This window comes from Lathyrus oleraceus, chromosome 5 (assembly GCF_024323335.1).
Source record: "Lathyrus oleraceus cultivar Zhongwan6 chromosome 5, CAAS_Psat_ZW6_1.0, whole genome shotgun sequence".
In the NCBI taxonomy this organism is placed as follows: domain Eukaryota; kingdom Viridiplantae; phylum Streptophyta; class Magnoliopsida; order Fabales; family Fabaceae; genus Lathyrus; species Lathyrus oleraceus.
Genome location: NC_066583.1, coordinates 132,466,188 through 132,482,652, shown reverse-complemented (window position 1 = coordinate 132,482,652; position 16,465 = coordinate 132,466,188).

Genomic DNA, 16,465 nt, shown 5'->3' with positions numbered 1-16,465 from the left:
CACAAGAAAAGGTGAAAGAGCTAATGATCTTTTGGCTCTCATACATACTGATGTATGTGAACCACTGAACATACCAGTCAGAGGAGGTTTTTAGTACTTCACCACATTTACTGATGATTTCAGTAGATATTGTTATGTGTATTTAATGAAACACAAATCAGAGTCCTTTGAAAAATTCAAGGAATTCAAGAATGAAGTACAAAACCAACTAGGTAAGAATATTAAAACTCTTCGATCAGATCGAGGTGGTGAGTATTTAAGCCTAGAGTTTGATGACCATCTGAAAGAGTGTGGGATCCTATCCCAACTTACTCCTCCTGGAACACCCCAATGGAACGGTGTATCTAAGAGAAGAAATCGAACCTTGTTAGACATGGTATGATCCATGACGAGTCACGCCAATCTTCCAAACTCCTTTTGGGGACATGCACTATTGACAGCAGCTTACACACTTAACCGTGTTCCATCCAAAAAGGTTGAGAAGACATCATATGAGATATAGAATGGTAAGAAACCACATATGTCTTACATGAAGATTTGGGGTTGCAAAGTTTATGTGAAATGACAAATTTCAACTAAGCTTGAGCCCAAATCTGACAAATGCTTATTTGTGGGGTATCCTAAAGAAACAAGAGGGCATTACTTCTACAATCCTTCTAAGGGCAAAGTGTTTGTCGCTCGAACTGGAGTTTTCCTAGAAAAGGATTTTATTTCCAAAGGAATCAGTGAGAGGAAAGTAGAGCTTGAAGAAATTCAAGAATCACAAAGCATTGATACACCTATGGAGGAATTAGAGCAGGAAACACAAATAGTTGTGGAAGAGCAACCTGCTCAAGTAGAACAAGACCAGCGTAGGTCAAGCAGGATACGTCACCTACCTGAGAGATATGGATATCTCATAACTGATCAAGGTGATATATAAATCATGGATCAAGATGAACATGTGACCTACCAAGAGTCTATAACTGGTCCAGAGTCTAAGAAGTGGATAGAAGCCATGAAATCTGAAATGAATTCCATGTACACAAACCAAGTTTGGACCTTGGTAGAGCCTCATGTAGGAGTTAACCCTATAGGATGCAAGTGGGTCTTCAGAAGGAAGACTGACATGGATGGTAAGGTACATACTTATAAGGCAAGACTGGTTGCAAAAGGATATAAACAAATGCATAGGATTGACTATGATGAAACCTTTTCACCAGTTGCAATGCTTAAATCTGTTCGGATTTTACTTGCTATCGCTGCATATCATGATTATGAAATATGGAAGATGGATGTCAAAACTGCTTTCCTTAATGGGAATCTTCTTGAGGATGTGTACATGACACAGCCTGAAGGATTTGACATACCAGAAGAATCCCAAAAGATATATAAGTTACAAAGATTAATCTATGGATTGAAGCAAGCTTCCAAAAGCTGGAATCTTTGTTTTGATGAAACATTAAAACAATATGGATTCATCAAGAACAAAGATGAGCCTTGTGTCTACAAGAAGGTTAGTGGGAGCAGGATCCTTTTCCTGGTATTATATGTAGATGACATATTACTCATTGGAAATGATGTCCCTACCCTGCAACAAGTAAAGTCTTGGTTGGGGAAATTCTTTTCTATGAAGGACCTAGGTGAAGCAGCCTATATATTAGGAATCAGGATCTATAGAGATCAATCATAAAAACTGCTTGGCCTAAGTCAGTGTACATACATAGACAAAGTGCTGAGACGCTTTAATATGCATGATTCCAAGAAAGGATTCATACCCATGCAACATGGCTTGTGTCTATCAAAAACACAATCCCCTTCAACTCAGGAAGAAAGGGATCGCATGAATAAGATTCCATATGCATCTGCAATAGGACCTATCATGTATGCCATGTTATGTACTCGACCATGTGTCTCGTATGCTTTAAGTGCAACGAGTAGGTACCAATCTGATCCCGATGATGCTCATTGCGCAGTTGTCAAGAATATCCTTAAGTATTTAAGAAGGACTAAGGACTCATTCTTGATATATGGAGGTAAGGAAGAGCTTGTTGTAATTGGATACACACGATGCTAGGTTCCAAACAGATAAGGATGACTTTAGATCGCAATCTGGTTATGTGTTTTGCTTAAATGGTGGCGCCGTGAGCTGGAAAAGTTCAAAGCAAGATACAATTGTTGATTCTTCAACCGAGGCCGAGTATATTATTGCCTCAAGTGCAGCAAAGGAAGTTGTTTGGATCAAAAAGTTCATTAGTGAACTTGGCATAGTTCATAGCATTGTGGATCCCATGGTCTCTATTGTGATAATAATGGTTCTATCGTACAAGCTAAAGAGCCTAGATCTCACCAACGATCCAAACACATACTTATGCGTTATCACCTCATTCAAGAGATAATAGATAGAGGAGATGTGAAAATATGCAGAGTACCTACACTTGACAATATTGCTTACCCATTGATAAATCCTCTTGCGCAACAGAAGCATGATGGCCATACTAGATATATGGGTATTAGGGGTATGCCTGATTGGCTCTAGTGCTAGTGGGAGATTGTTGGTGTAAGCCGTAGAGGCTAATACTTTTGGTACTTGTATCGAATTATTTATTAATAATAAAAGGTTTTTTCTTTATTATGTTTATTTAATAAAGTCCCTAGAATAGCTAGTCCGTTTAATGTATCAAGTGTGACTTAATCATGAGATCCCATTAAACATAAGGACATTATTTTTAAAGTATCTGTAGTCGAGCTTTATTGTGAAGTGGGATAACATTAAAGCATTAAGACTATTATGTATATAGACTGGTGATCACATCTCATGGATCATGGATAAGGAGTTATCAAGTCTTAAACATAAGTATGAATATTGAGAGTAATATTTATACTGGATTGACCCGCTATGAGAATACTATATAGAATGTTATGCTAAGTGTAATAAGTTATTCTCATGGTGATAATGTGTATACCACCCTTTGACCTGAAACCACTATGTATCCTAGATGTAGAGTCGAGCGCCTTATTGCTGATCAAACATTATCCGTAATCGGATGACCATAAAGACAGTTGATGGGTACTCCACGAAGCATGTTGAGGGACATGAGTGACCTAGATGGAATTTGCCCATCCTTCGTAACAAGATAAATGTCTACAGGCCCAATATTGAACTGGACAAGGATGACACGGTCTATGCCTTGTGTTCAATATAGACATAAGGGCAAAAGGGTAACTATACACATAAGTATTATCACAAAAGGATTTGTCATATCACATGACATTTTTGTGTCTTGGGTAGCAGTGATGTGTTGCTAGATACCACTAAGGAACATCGTAAGGTATGGTGCACTTAAGTGAATTGTAGAACATCGTAAGATACGGTATACTTAAGTAGAATACGAAATATGGTAAGGTACCACACGCTTAAGTGATTTTGGCATATCATAAGATATGGGCCACGTACACTTAAGTGGGCTTTTTAGCTTGCAGCCCACACAAGTGGTCCTATAAATATAACCCTTGTGCAAAAGCATTTGTGCAATTGCAATTTCGTTTCTCTCTCTCTCTCTCTCTCTCTCTCTCACTCTCACTCAAAGCCTTCATTCATAGCAGCTAGCACTAAGATTGAAGAAATCCGTTCGTGTGGACTGAGTAGAGGCGTTGTCACCATTCAACGTTCGTGATCGCTCCGTAGATCTGCATCAAATGTTTCAATCGCCACAAGAGGTAACAATTCTATCACTGATCATGCTCATTCGCAAGGATCACTAAAGGAGATTTTTTTTTTTAATTCTGTTGCATTTTGTATCGCTCTTCTCCTTCATGCACGCGCACGCGTACACAATACACACACACACACTAAAACAAGTTTTTAAGCCTCTATTTCTTAAGAAAATATCCCTAAAAATATTTTGGAGTCATGCCAGTTGAATTAGAAACTATTACAATAGTTTTGGATAAAATATTGTATTGTCTAATCGATTGGCCCTCATACCCAAATAATTGGGTTAGTGAAAAATTTATCCTTAAACATTTATGACAATGTCTTAATGAAATAAAACATCTTTGTATCTTTTTTTTTAACTTTTATAATTGTTTACTTTTTAGGCTTCTAATCGGTTGGGGCAGGATGCCCATCGATTGGCACATTAATTTTGGCCCATGGATCTTTCCTTTCTTATGCCAACCTATAGTATATAGATAGAGGTTCTCCTTTACCATTTTCACATCCAGGAACATGAGTCTTCTATCTCATTCCTCTCTCTCTCTAAACTATTTTTCAACTTTCTCTAACATAAATTTATTCGTAGCGCTTTGAGAAAGTCCTTTTGTTTAGTGAGAAATGTTTGTATTCTGAAAAGGGCATTGTTGTAAATTCACCAAGGAATATTTTTGTCTTAGTTGAATTATTTATCTTAAAGGGAGTGTTTGTTTGGGTTAAAAGTTAAACTCTATAAAAGCTTTGGTTTAGGGATTTAGTTTCTAAGTTGCCGATTTGGTTCATAAGCTTAGTCTGGTTTAAAATCTTACTTTGATTCGAGATCAGGCCAACTCAAAATATTAATATGGTTATGAGCTAAGCCCGATTCAAAAGCTCACCTTGGTTCGAGATAAGACTAGTTTAAAATCTCATCTTAGTTCATGGTCAGCATGGTCAAAACCTTGATTCGATTGGCCAAAAGCTCACCTTGGTTCGAGCTAAGTCCATAGAAAATCTCAGTTTAGCTTGTGGACTAACCCCTTAAAGTTTATGTTTCGAACGATGACTAACCTCTTCTCTCCGCAAGTTCGTGTTTGGAAGTAAGACTAATCACTTCTCTCTGTTGTTCCTTGTTTTGTTGGAAGTAACCTAAAACTTTATTTTTCCTTGTATAAAATGGTTTGAGAGTTTAACCTACTAAAATCTCTTAAACATTATTGTATACTCTTAATATCAAATCTCGAGGACAATATTAAGTCTTCTTGACTGGACATGTATAAATTTCTAGTGTCATTTCTCTTACCCTTAACTCTTTATTTTCTGTATATTTACTTTCTGTTGCTTAATTATAAAACATTTCTAGTGAAATGTTTTTAAACTCTGAAAATAATAACAATTTTTTTCAAACTACCATTTTTCTAAAACCCACAACTCACCCTCTTTTGTGTGTGGAGTCACATGTTCAACAATCGTATAGAAAAATGCTTAGGTTGTATTTCTGTAAAGTTATCATTTGATATAATTCTCCATGCTGAGATTATGACCATTATAACACTTAAAAATGTTATGTCTAAGCGTTGGTTGAATATATGGATTGAGAGTGACTCATAATTAGCCATTGGGGATTTTAACAACCCGAGCATAGTACTCTGGAACCTTCATAATAGATGGGGAAATCGTAAGTTAAGCCTGAATATAGTGTATTCTCATATTTTTCAGAGAAGGTAATGCTACTGCAGATATGATTGCAAATTACGCCACTCAATTGCTTCAACAATTTGGTGTAATACAATCCCTTTGTTCATGAAGAAAGAGTTTTTGAGAGATAAGTTGGGATTTCTAACTTATCATTTTTCATAGCGTTATTGGTAACTTTTGTTCTATTCGAGGTTTTGGTATAGTCTCCCTTTGTAAAAAAAATATTTAATATATGAACTAAGGGTAAGTGACAGGGACAAGGAACATCTGCCTTTAAGGCGCCAAAGACATGATGTCTTTGGGGTTTTTTTTCCACTTTTTATGAAAGATAAATTACAATAAATTTGAAAAAAAAAATGAGATGAAAGAGTGTTCTTCTACAAAGAGAGAAAGACACAAAGGTATGGTGTCTTTAGTGCCATAAAGGCATCAAAGTCCACCCCAAGTGATAGGGGTAGCAATTGGTGTCAACATAGTTAGGATGAGTAGCTAGTCCTTTGATGTCATGATGCTTTCAATTCATTAAAAAAATTTGAATTTGAATTTGTGTATAATGATAAGGAGAAAATAAATATTATTAACATGATAATAATTATTTGCACAATTAATTAAAGATAATCATTTTTAATTGGTGTCTTAGAGTGTTAATATCTTCTTTATGCATGACCGATTTCTGAACCTAACATATGGTTTCAATGATTTTTTTTGTTTAAAGAGGTTTCATCAATATTTTCCTGAATTAAATAAACATTGATTTGAGCTTAATTGTTTTCAAGCAACCTCGAATTTCAAACCGTAACAAAATTTTCAAATATAATATATGTTGTTATAATATTCTGAAAATTAAAAATATGCTAATTATAAATAGTTTAACTGTTAGAATAGGTACGCAAATATAAATTAGAATAGAGAGAAACACACAAAAACATTGTTCACGCAGTTCAGCCAAACATTGTTCACGCAGTTCAGCCAATTTGCATACGTTTTACGACTATGTAGCATCTATAATTCCTTCTTTTTTTATTTGTTTTGAATTACACACTTTAGAGTTTCAGAGTTACAAGCGTATATACATATACTAATTATCCAGATTACAATAATACCCACCATTTATTTTCATGCTCTAAATGTCTAGTCTTTTACGTGAGGAAATATGTTACGAGTCTCACATAGGCATGACAACATAACACGTACCCGCGAGTATCCACCTGAACCCGTCTTAAATTTGATGGGAAAAATCTGCTTTGAGTAAGTTTTGATTCGAGTTTGAATTTTCTCCGGTTATAAAATATAGGGATGAGTAGGGTAATGGGGAGATTGGTACCCACCCCGAACCCTCCCTCGAATCTGCCCCGTTTATTTTATTATGTACTTTATTATTTAGTTTTAATATTTAATTTTGTATTTATTATTTAAAATTACTACAAAAAAATTGTCATTAACCACGTGATTTTCACGTATTAGTAGTCTCTGGTACGTTACTCAGCAGTTCTTCTAAATTATATGTTCAAACCTAATAATTTTCAATAAAACTCCTTATTTTCAAATGACTTTCTACTTCCCTGGGTCACTAATTATAGGTCTAAATTCACATTTAATACAATGACATTTTACTCCTTCCCTTCGACAATAATCTAGAGCAAATGCCCATATGATAAATTTTTTAACTCCTTCCTCAAATTTGGTTTAACTACACGTCTTCCTGGATACATCTTATCGTATATCCAACTAAGATAGTACCAAAAATCTTATAAAGTGCACATTTATACGATCATTATTTTAAACATAATTACATTTCATACTATATTTGATCAAATTGTATTTGTTTACTTATATATTATATATATATATATAATATATATATATAGATATATATATATATATATATAATATATATATAGTCTCTCTCTCTCTATCTCTCTCTCTCTCTCTCTCTCCCTCGCTTCTCTCTCTCTCTCTCTCCTCTCTCTCTCTCTCTCTCTCTCTCTCTTCTCCTCTCTCTCTCTCTCTCTCTCTCTCTCTCTCGCCTCTCTCTCTCTCGCTCTCTCTTCTCTCTCTCTCTCTCTCTCTATATCTCTATTCTCTCTATATATATATATATATATATATATTTAAATATATATATATATATTTTATTATAAACTATATATATTATATTATAAATTTAAAATAATTATAAATATAAAAAAATAAAAATTAATTAATAAACCTAATAAATTATATTTTTGTATTATTAAACTTTAAAATAATTAATAAACCAATATATTGAAATTTAAAAACAACTAAATAAATATTCTAAAACAACCAACAATTCAATAAATTTGTCATATAAAATTCTGAAAAATAAATATAAATAAAATAGCCAAAATACCTTAATGGAGAAACAATAAAAAGTGGAGGAGTTTCTTGAGTCTTGATTAAATTCTTGACTCTTGAACAAAAAATAAAACAATAATTAAATTTATAAACAAAAATTAAAATAAAAAATCTAATAACATCAATTAAAAAGTATATCTTAAAATAAATCTGGATGAAGGTGGGGTGATGAAAATATAAAATCAGAAAAATGAAATGAGAGACGAATTAAGGTTGAGAAAATATAAATGAGAAAAAAAAAATTGAGAGAAGACGTTGAAAGGAAGAAGTTGGAAAGGAAAAGAAAATGAGAGAAGAGAAGAGATAATTTATGGGTATTAAATAGACACGTGAACAACGTGGTAATCACGTCGAAAATAAAAAAGAATCATTGTGTTGTAGTATGAGATTTATGACGCATATTAAAAGGTGTCAGAACGGTCACAAGGGTAGTGGCGTGGAATACATGACGCCGATAAAAAAATGTCGGTCATAATTGAGAGAAGAGGTTGAAAGGAAGAAGTCGAAAAGGAAAATAAAATGAGAGAAGAGAAGAGGTTATGTCTTTGATAACGTGAGGGGAAGAGAAATTATAAGTATTAAGTAGACACACCAACGATGTGGTAATCATGTCGGAAATAAAAAGAATCATTCTGTTGTGACGTTAGACTGATGACGCAGATTAAAAGGTATCAGTCAATCTGAAATGCTTTCAATTCCAAAAGTCAAAGTTTTTCTTTTAAATTTTTTATTTTTGAAATATAGATTTCGACGTGTTTTCCAAAACATGACGTTGCTTTTTATTATTATTTAGAAATGTATGTTGCAACATATTTTACACGCCACAACATTCTTTTTTTAAAAATTCAACATTTTCATCTGAGTTCTATTATTTTATTATTTAAACTATATAGTGATATAATAAACACGTCATAACACCCATTTTTATCATGTTTTTATCACGCCACAACATCATGTTGCTAATGACTTTTTTCTTCTTGTAGTGAATATTTGAAATGTAGATATGAAATTTTTTGAGATTATTTTATTTTATTATTTGTATTTTAATTTAATTTTAAAAAAAATATTTCTATTAAAAAATTGATTTCACTGAATGAATGGTGGCGGAGCGAACACCCAAATCCAAACCGAACCCATTTGGGACGGATTTGGATTTTATTTTCACATCTTCGTTGAAGATCGGGACGGAAAACGAGGATTATTTAGAGATTTGAGTTTGAGTTTGAAGAAGATAAAAAACGTCACCGACTCACCCAATTGTCATGTCTAGTTCCACATCGAATTATATATGGTCTTAAAATATCCTTATATCTGGATAAAAAATTTCATCCTATAAATCGATTTTATAAATTGAGTTAGATTTAATCATATTTTTTAACAACGTTTAAAAGGCCACCCAATATCTGTATAATTATGCTAGCAATCTATTATTTTATAAAATATTTTTTTATTTAATTAATTTATATAGTTTCCACTATTTTTATGTGAAGTCTATATAATTTAGTATAAACAATTTAAATTTAAATCAGTAAAAAATTGTGTGTTGTAGATAATGTTCATGATAATGTGCTGCTATCGTTTCTAATATATATTTAATTTATTCATACATCATAGCGATTAAACAATAATTAATTTTGGCTTTGTGGTGCCAGTTCATACTGTTTGTTTGAACTTTACAACGCGTGCACAGAAAATTGCAAGGAGGAAATATGCAACATTGGACCCACAGTATTTATTCGATCACGTTGTATAGGGTTTGCTTTTTCTTATCTGCATGCGTAAAAAACAAGAAGATGAAAAATGAAAATAAATAATTTGAGAAGAATATACTACGTAAGTTCAAAGCTTACATCCCCATATACCAGAAAAACGTCTACGATAGAAAGTTCAAACTCTGCATAGTAGTCGATAGGAAATTTCATTGAAGTTGCAAAATAATGGGTTTATAACTTAAAATTTTACTAATATATAGAATTAATTATTTCTTTTTGAAAATAATTTTTTTAAAGACAAAATAAGATTAGTATAATAATAATAAAATCAAACCTAGTACGGTAGTGCGATTGATTGACACAACAAGTATCGAGTGTTACACCGTTGGAGCACCAAACATTAGATCAAGATCATTAAGGAAAGACGAAAAGAGGCACACATTATCAATATGATAGAAATCTCAATCTTTATTGATTAAGTCATGGGATATGATTATTAAGTTATTGAAGGTAAAATAGTTCTCTAATAATTGAAATTAATTTATACTTATACAAGATATATGGTCTCAAGTACTATATATTTTATAAAAACTGCTTAATCAAATAAGCATGTTTCATTCATTTACAACAAATGTTAATGTATCATTGTTGTATTATTCTTAAGTATGTTAATCACTTACCGGAAATCGAAATCTTTTAGATTCAATAATAATTATTTATCTCATAGTAGTCCATCTAAGTTGATGGTTTCTTTTTAGAGTGACACATAGTTGCATGGTTGGAAAGCTTTCGGCCTTGAGAAGAAGTTAAAATCCCTCAAAATGATCCTTAAATCTTGGAATAAAGAGGTTTGTGGAGCTCTCAACTCCCAGATTGATCGCTTTAAAGAGGAGGTGAGTAAAGTGGATTCTTTAGTTGATCTTAGGCCCTTGTCGACTGTTGAGATTGGTTTTAGATCCATAGCACTTGCAGACTTGTGGTCTTTGCTTAGAATTAGAGATTCCCAATTGTTCCAAAGATATAGGTCTAAATGGATTAAGGAAGGTGACACGAAGTCAAGTTACTTCCATGCCCATGTTAAGAGTAGGAACATAAAGCATGATATCTTAACTCTTAAGGTTTGAGAGGATTGGATTTAAGGAGTGACTGTAATCAGGCAAGAAGTTGTAAAGCATGGTGTAGTTTTTTGAACTCTTTCCAATGACGAAGTCATTTCCTTAACGACTCCTTTCAGACTACACAAACTTGATTATGTTGTGTCCTAGTGTGAAGGTGATAAAAGTCCAGACTCTTACGGTATTAATTTCTCCTTTCTAAAGAGATTTTAGAACCTATTTAGAGTTGACGTAGGGGTTATGTTGATCAATTTCATTGGTTTTCATCTTTACCCCATAATTTTCAATCTTACTTTATGACTTTGATCCCCAAGGTTAAACCCCTCTATGTTTTGGGAGAGTTTAGGCCTATCTCGTTAGTGGAATAATGTACAAACTGGTGGCTAAAGTTTTGGCTATTAGACTTGGATCATTGATGTGGTTGACTTGGCCAAGAAATCTAAAAGAGTTTTCCTCATTCTTAGGGTTGATTTTAAAAAGGAATATGATTCAGATACTTGGAACTTTCTAGATTATGTGCTTACCAGATTCAACTTTAATGAGAAGTGGATGTCATAGATAAGAGCTTATGTTTTTTATGGAAATTGTGGTGTTGGTAAATGGGTGTCCTACCTAAGAGATTATCATTTAAATGGGTTTGAAACAATGAGACCACTTAGCCCCCTTCCTTTTCCTCCTAGTGGATGAAGGCCTTAGTGGTCTAGCCGTTAAGGCTGGGAGATTGGTCTTTACTCTGGATTCAAGATGAGAACATATGGGTCGGTGGTGTCTCAACTTTAGTGTGCTGATGATACCCTCCTAGTAGTTTATCCTACACGTGAGAATTTATAGAGTATTGAGGACATCCTTAGAGGTTTTGAGTGGGCCTTAGGGCTTCAAGTTAATTTATTCAAGAGTAGTCTTATAAATGTTAATATAGATCATGTCTTTCTTTCCTTTGTCGGAGACTTCCTTCAATGTGAAATAGGTTATATTCCTTTTAAGTACCTTGGGTTACCAGTAGGACCGATTCCTCGGCTTGGACATACTTGGTCTCATTTGGTTAGCTTGTTTGAAAGGATATTTATTTCTTGGAAGTATATATATATATATATATATATATATATATATATATATATATATATATATATATATATATATATATATATATATATATATATATATATATTAGTTTGGGTGGTAGAGTGGTTTTCCTTAATCTTGTGCTTAGTTTTATCCCCCATTTTCTTCCTATCTTTTTTAAGATACATGTAAAGGTATGAAAGACTATTGTCAAAGTTACAAAGAATATTCCTTTGGGATGGTGTGAAGGGTGTTTCTAATCTTTTTTGGATTAAGTGGGATGATATTTGTAAACCAAACGACAGAGGAGAGGTTAGGAGTGAGGGATATCCGGTTAGTTAATCTTTCCCTTTTGGGAAAGTGGAGATGAAGATTTCTTAAAGGGGATCTAGGTCTTTGGAGGGACATTCTTGTTGTTAGATATAGAGCTTCAGTGATCATCTCACTTTGCGGAGATAGGGTTGAGGGTTTATGGTCTACTTCTTTCTGTTGAAAAGGGGTATCTCTTCTTGGGGCTAAAGAGGAAGATAAATCATATTGGTTTGTTAAGGGTGTCTTTAGGAAAGTAAGGTTAGTGTCTAGACTTCTTTTTGGCAGGATCCTTGGTAAGGTTCCACCCCCCTAAAACCTATGTTCCCTAGCTTGTTCTTAAACTTTTTTCAGTCTAATGGATTGGTAGGGGAGCTCGGTGTGGTAGTTAATACGATTTTGACTTCGGATCTTAGGTAGGGGAGACTCTTCTTTATCATAAAAGTTACCTGTTATTGAGGAACTTATATGTCTACTTTGAGACATCACCCTCTCCTTAGAGGGTGATAAGTAGACTTGGAATCATGCTAGAGACAATAATTTCTCAGTGGCCTCAATTTACCTTGTTTAGAGGGTTAGTTCGATCTCCTCTTTTGCGTTTTTAACGGAGAATCAATTCCTTCCTCTTATCTGGTTTAGTTAGACTCCTTCCAAGATCTTGGTCTTCTCTTGGCAGCTTTTGTAAGATAGACTCCCGACTAGAGTAAATTTATCTAAGAGAAGGGTGATTCTAGATTTTAGTAGGATTTCTTGTCCTTTATGTTGTTTTTGTAACAGTGACTCATCACTTCATCACTTGTGAGTTTGTCTTTTCTGTGTGGTATATAATCTTTAAATTGAAAGGGTGGTTAATGGTTATCCCTAATGAACCTAGGGTGCTTTTTTGAGTCTTTTGTTTTTTTAGGGGTAGGATTAAAAATAGAAGTGGTTATTTGTTGATTTGGCATGTGATAGTCTGGTCCATTTGGAAAGCCTGTAATGATGTTATCATTAACAAAGTCACAATTACAGTAAAAGAGGAGGAGGAGGAGAGTATTGTTTCGACTTAGAATTAGTTTTTGGGTAAATCATGTGTGAACTCATGCACATTCTCTAAATGGTTTCATAACTCTATCCTTTACTTGCATCTTTAGCACATCGAGTTTTTTCCTTGGTTCAGAAGCATGTTATTGTTTTTGTTTCTTTGGTGTTCTTATGATGAGATTTGGTCTGTTGATGGTGGATCTAACGGATTGAGATCTAACTTGTTATCAGTGAGGTGGATTTTGTTAGTTTCATGGACATTCTCCTAGAGGATCTCTTTACTATCAGTCTCGACTTAGTTGTTTTTGTTGTCAGTTTCTTTCGCTATATTTTTTGTTGTTTAGCTTTTTCCTTTGTTATTATCTTTCGACACTTCTTGTGTTTAGAAGTTCTTTTTTATACTCTGATGATTATTCTCCCCTTTTTATTATATTATATTTGATTTTTTATTATAAAAAAAATGATAAATTTTAAGATTTACACAATGTTAACTTATATTAGGACAACCCCGAGTTTTATGTAAATTAAAAATTGAATCTAAAAAGAGTTTATAAAAAAAGATATTTTTAATTTTATAAGTTTTAAAAAGATATATTATACTCCATATAAAATATAAATATAATATCAGAGGTTAATAATAGTATTCTTAAATATAATAGAGGGGCGGGTATTAACGAGTACTAGAGAAAATAATGTTTTCATTAAAAAAAAAGGTATGCACTCATATTAAGTCAATCTCAATTAACTAATTATATAATTAAAATTTTAATTAATCTAATTTAATAACTAATTAATTAAATAGTATAGCTAATGAATACTTAATATGATTAATTAAAGATATTTTCACAAAATAATATTTGAATACAATAATTAAACTAAATATTTAATAAAATATTTGAACAATCTTCCACTTGAAGATCATATTTTAATAATTATTTTAGAATTTTGTAGACATGCATTAGAATGTTATTTATCATCAAATTTTCAGTTTGCAATTTGGTTCACTTCACATATTAATAATAGATTCATCGTACTTGACGTATAACAGTAATTAAATTTTGACTACCACCCTATCAAATACTTGATAACAAATTGATATGATGAATGACATGAAAAATTACATGTAATATGATTATGAACGTAGTTTTAAAGCGACAAATATGATCGGTTCGACCAATTAAACTGAAAAATCAAAGCCAATTATGATTTGGTCATGCTATTGACCCCTTTACATAATTAAACCTTTATCAAATCAATTAAATCGATAAAAATTGATCAATTTGAGGGTTTCTACTTAATATTTACGTGTTGATAAAAATAACCATCTATAATGAGAAATTAACTGTTTAACTAATTAGTGTCATTATCATGCAATGTCGCCTCACAAGTTGGAAGAGGATAAATGTTTATCATGTCAAATTTGGATAGAAGAAGTTTGAATGGCCTAGGAAGTAGTGATTTGGTGAAGAAATCGGCTAGTTGATCCTTTGATGAAACAAGTGCTAGCTTGAAAATGCATGTTTGAAGCTTCTCCCTAACAATGTGACAATACATTTCTAAGTGTTTTTTTTTGTTCATTTATGAAAAATTGAGTTTTCTACAATTGCACCGAGATTATCACAGTAAAACACATGTGGTTTTTAACATATCACCTACAAATATTTGGGGGTAGTTAAAGCAGTCATTGAAATTCACAAGAGGCAGCGGCAAGTGCTTATACTCACCTTCTATGGATTATTTTGATACATTCAATTACTTTTTGGCATCCTATGAAAAGATAGATTTTTCAAGAAAAAAATATTAACCTAAAATAGATCTTCTCGACTCTAAGCAACCATCCAAACCAGCATATGAGAAACCTATCAATTGACATGGTGAATGTCTGGGAAAGAAGAGACCTTGAGCTAGAAGTTATGTCAAACCCTTAAGTTTTGTAGTTAGAATTGGTTGGATTTTGGTGGAATTGGTTTAATTTTTGGGTAATGAATGTGATGTATGGTCTTATAGTTATGAAGTTCAAGAGTAGTTAAATTAATCCCATATGCATGAATGTCATGGAATGCAGTGTTGTTCTATGTGTTGTGCATGCTAATTTCTTATAAAGATTTTGATAATGATAAGTGAACAAGGAAGATTGAATCACAAACATCATCATTTAAGAAGCAAGCACAAGACTAAGTGTTCAAATTTTGAGTTGAAATAGCTAAACAAAGTTAACTCAAGTAATTGAAATGATTTGAAGTTATGAAGTAAAAGTGGGTCTTTAAATACTAAGGTGATGCACACACGCACTAAAACTATTTTAAATTCTTCATCTTTTTCTTAAAACTTCTTAAAATCTAATTCGAGCAAGTACTTAAATAATTAAGAAGCTTTCTAATCAATTAGGAAAGCAAACCTCAACTGCTTAATTGATTAAGCTATTCATCTAATCGATTAGAGAAAGAGTAATGCCTCTTAATCAATCAGGTATCCTTGTTAATCGATTAAGTAACGTCGGATATTAGAGTTTCCTTTTCTGCCTTAACCTAATCAATTATGCTAATGTTCTAATAGATTAGGAAGTGGCCAGACTCGTGGATTGTTTCCTTCTTTAGTCAAATATTTTCCTAAATAAATGAGTAATTTTCTCACTTCTAATCACACCAACTTTTCGAATTATTAACTCTAATATCTCAGTCATTATCCTTATTTTATAAGTTTTATTCACTAGACATTGCCTTAGTACTGAGAGAGTACAAAATTTCATATGATAGTTATGTTGTTGTGCTATTATACTGAATTTGTATATTCTAGAGCTTAATTCTCTTTTGATCGTGTAATAGATTTGAAGGATGTAAGTTAAACTTGTAGAAAGTTTGATGTAAGGTTGCTGGGATGAACTTGTGTAAAAGTTCAATTTTTGATGTAAGATTGTTGGGTTGAACCTGTATAAAAGCTCGAGTTGTTGTTTTAAGGTTGTTTGGTTGAACCTGTTAAAAACTCAAGTTGTTTTTATTGGAAATATCAGGTGGAAACTCTTGGGGACTGAAGGAGACTGCATGATTTAAGATTGAAGCAGGATAATCTTTAGTGTGATCTTTCTTATCCTATCTCTTTATTTATTTGTATTTATCTGCTCCATTGCTTACCCTCTACTTTTATTCTTTCTTAAAATAAATCTTTTTAAAATTAATATTTTATTCTTAAAAGTTTTTGAAACCTAAATTTCACAGATAACCCTCCCCCATGCTTGGAGTCGCTAAGTGGAATTAGAGACTAACTTAGGTTATAAGATTAATTCTCTCAGAAGGTAGGATGGTGACTTCAAACGATTAACAAAATAGAACCTCGTTCGTTAATAGATAGGGGTATGCTTATTCGAAAAAGAATATGGGAATTATCATAGAAGGGATGGATTATGATATCATAACTTCTATAAAAAAAACATACCTTTCATCACTACAAAAAACATATGTAATCTCGGATGCGAAGTTGATTTAACTTCGGTTACAGAG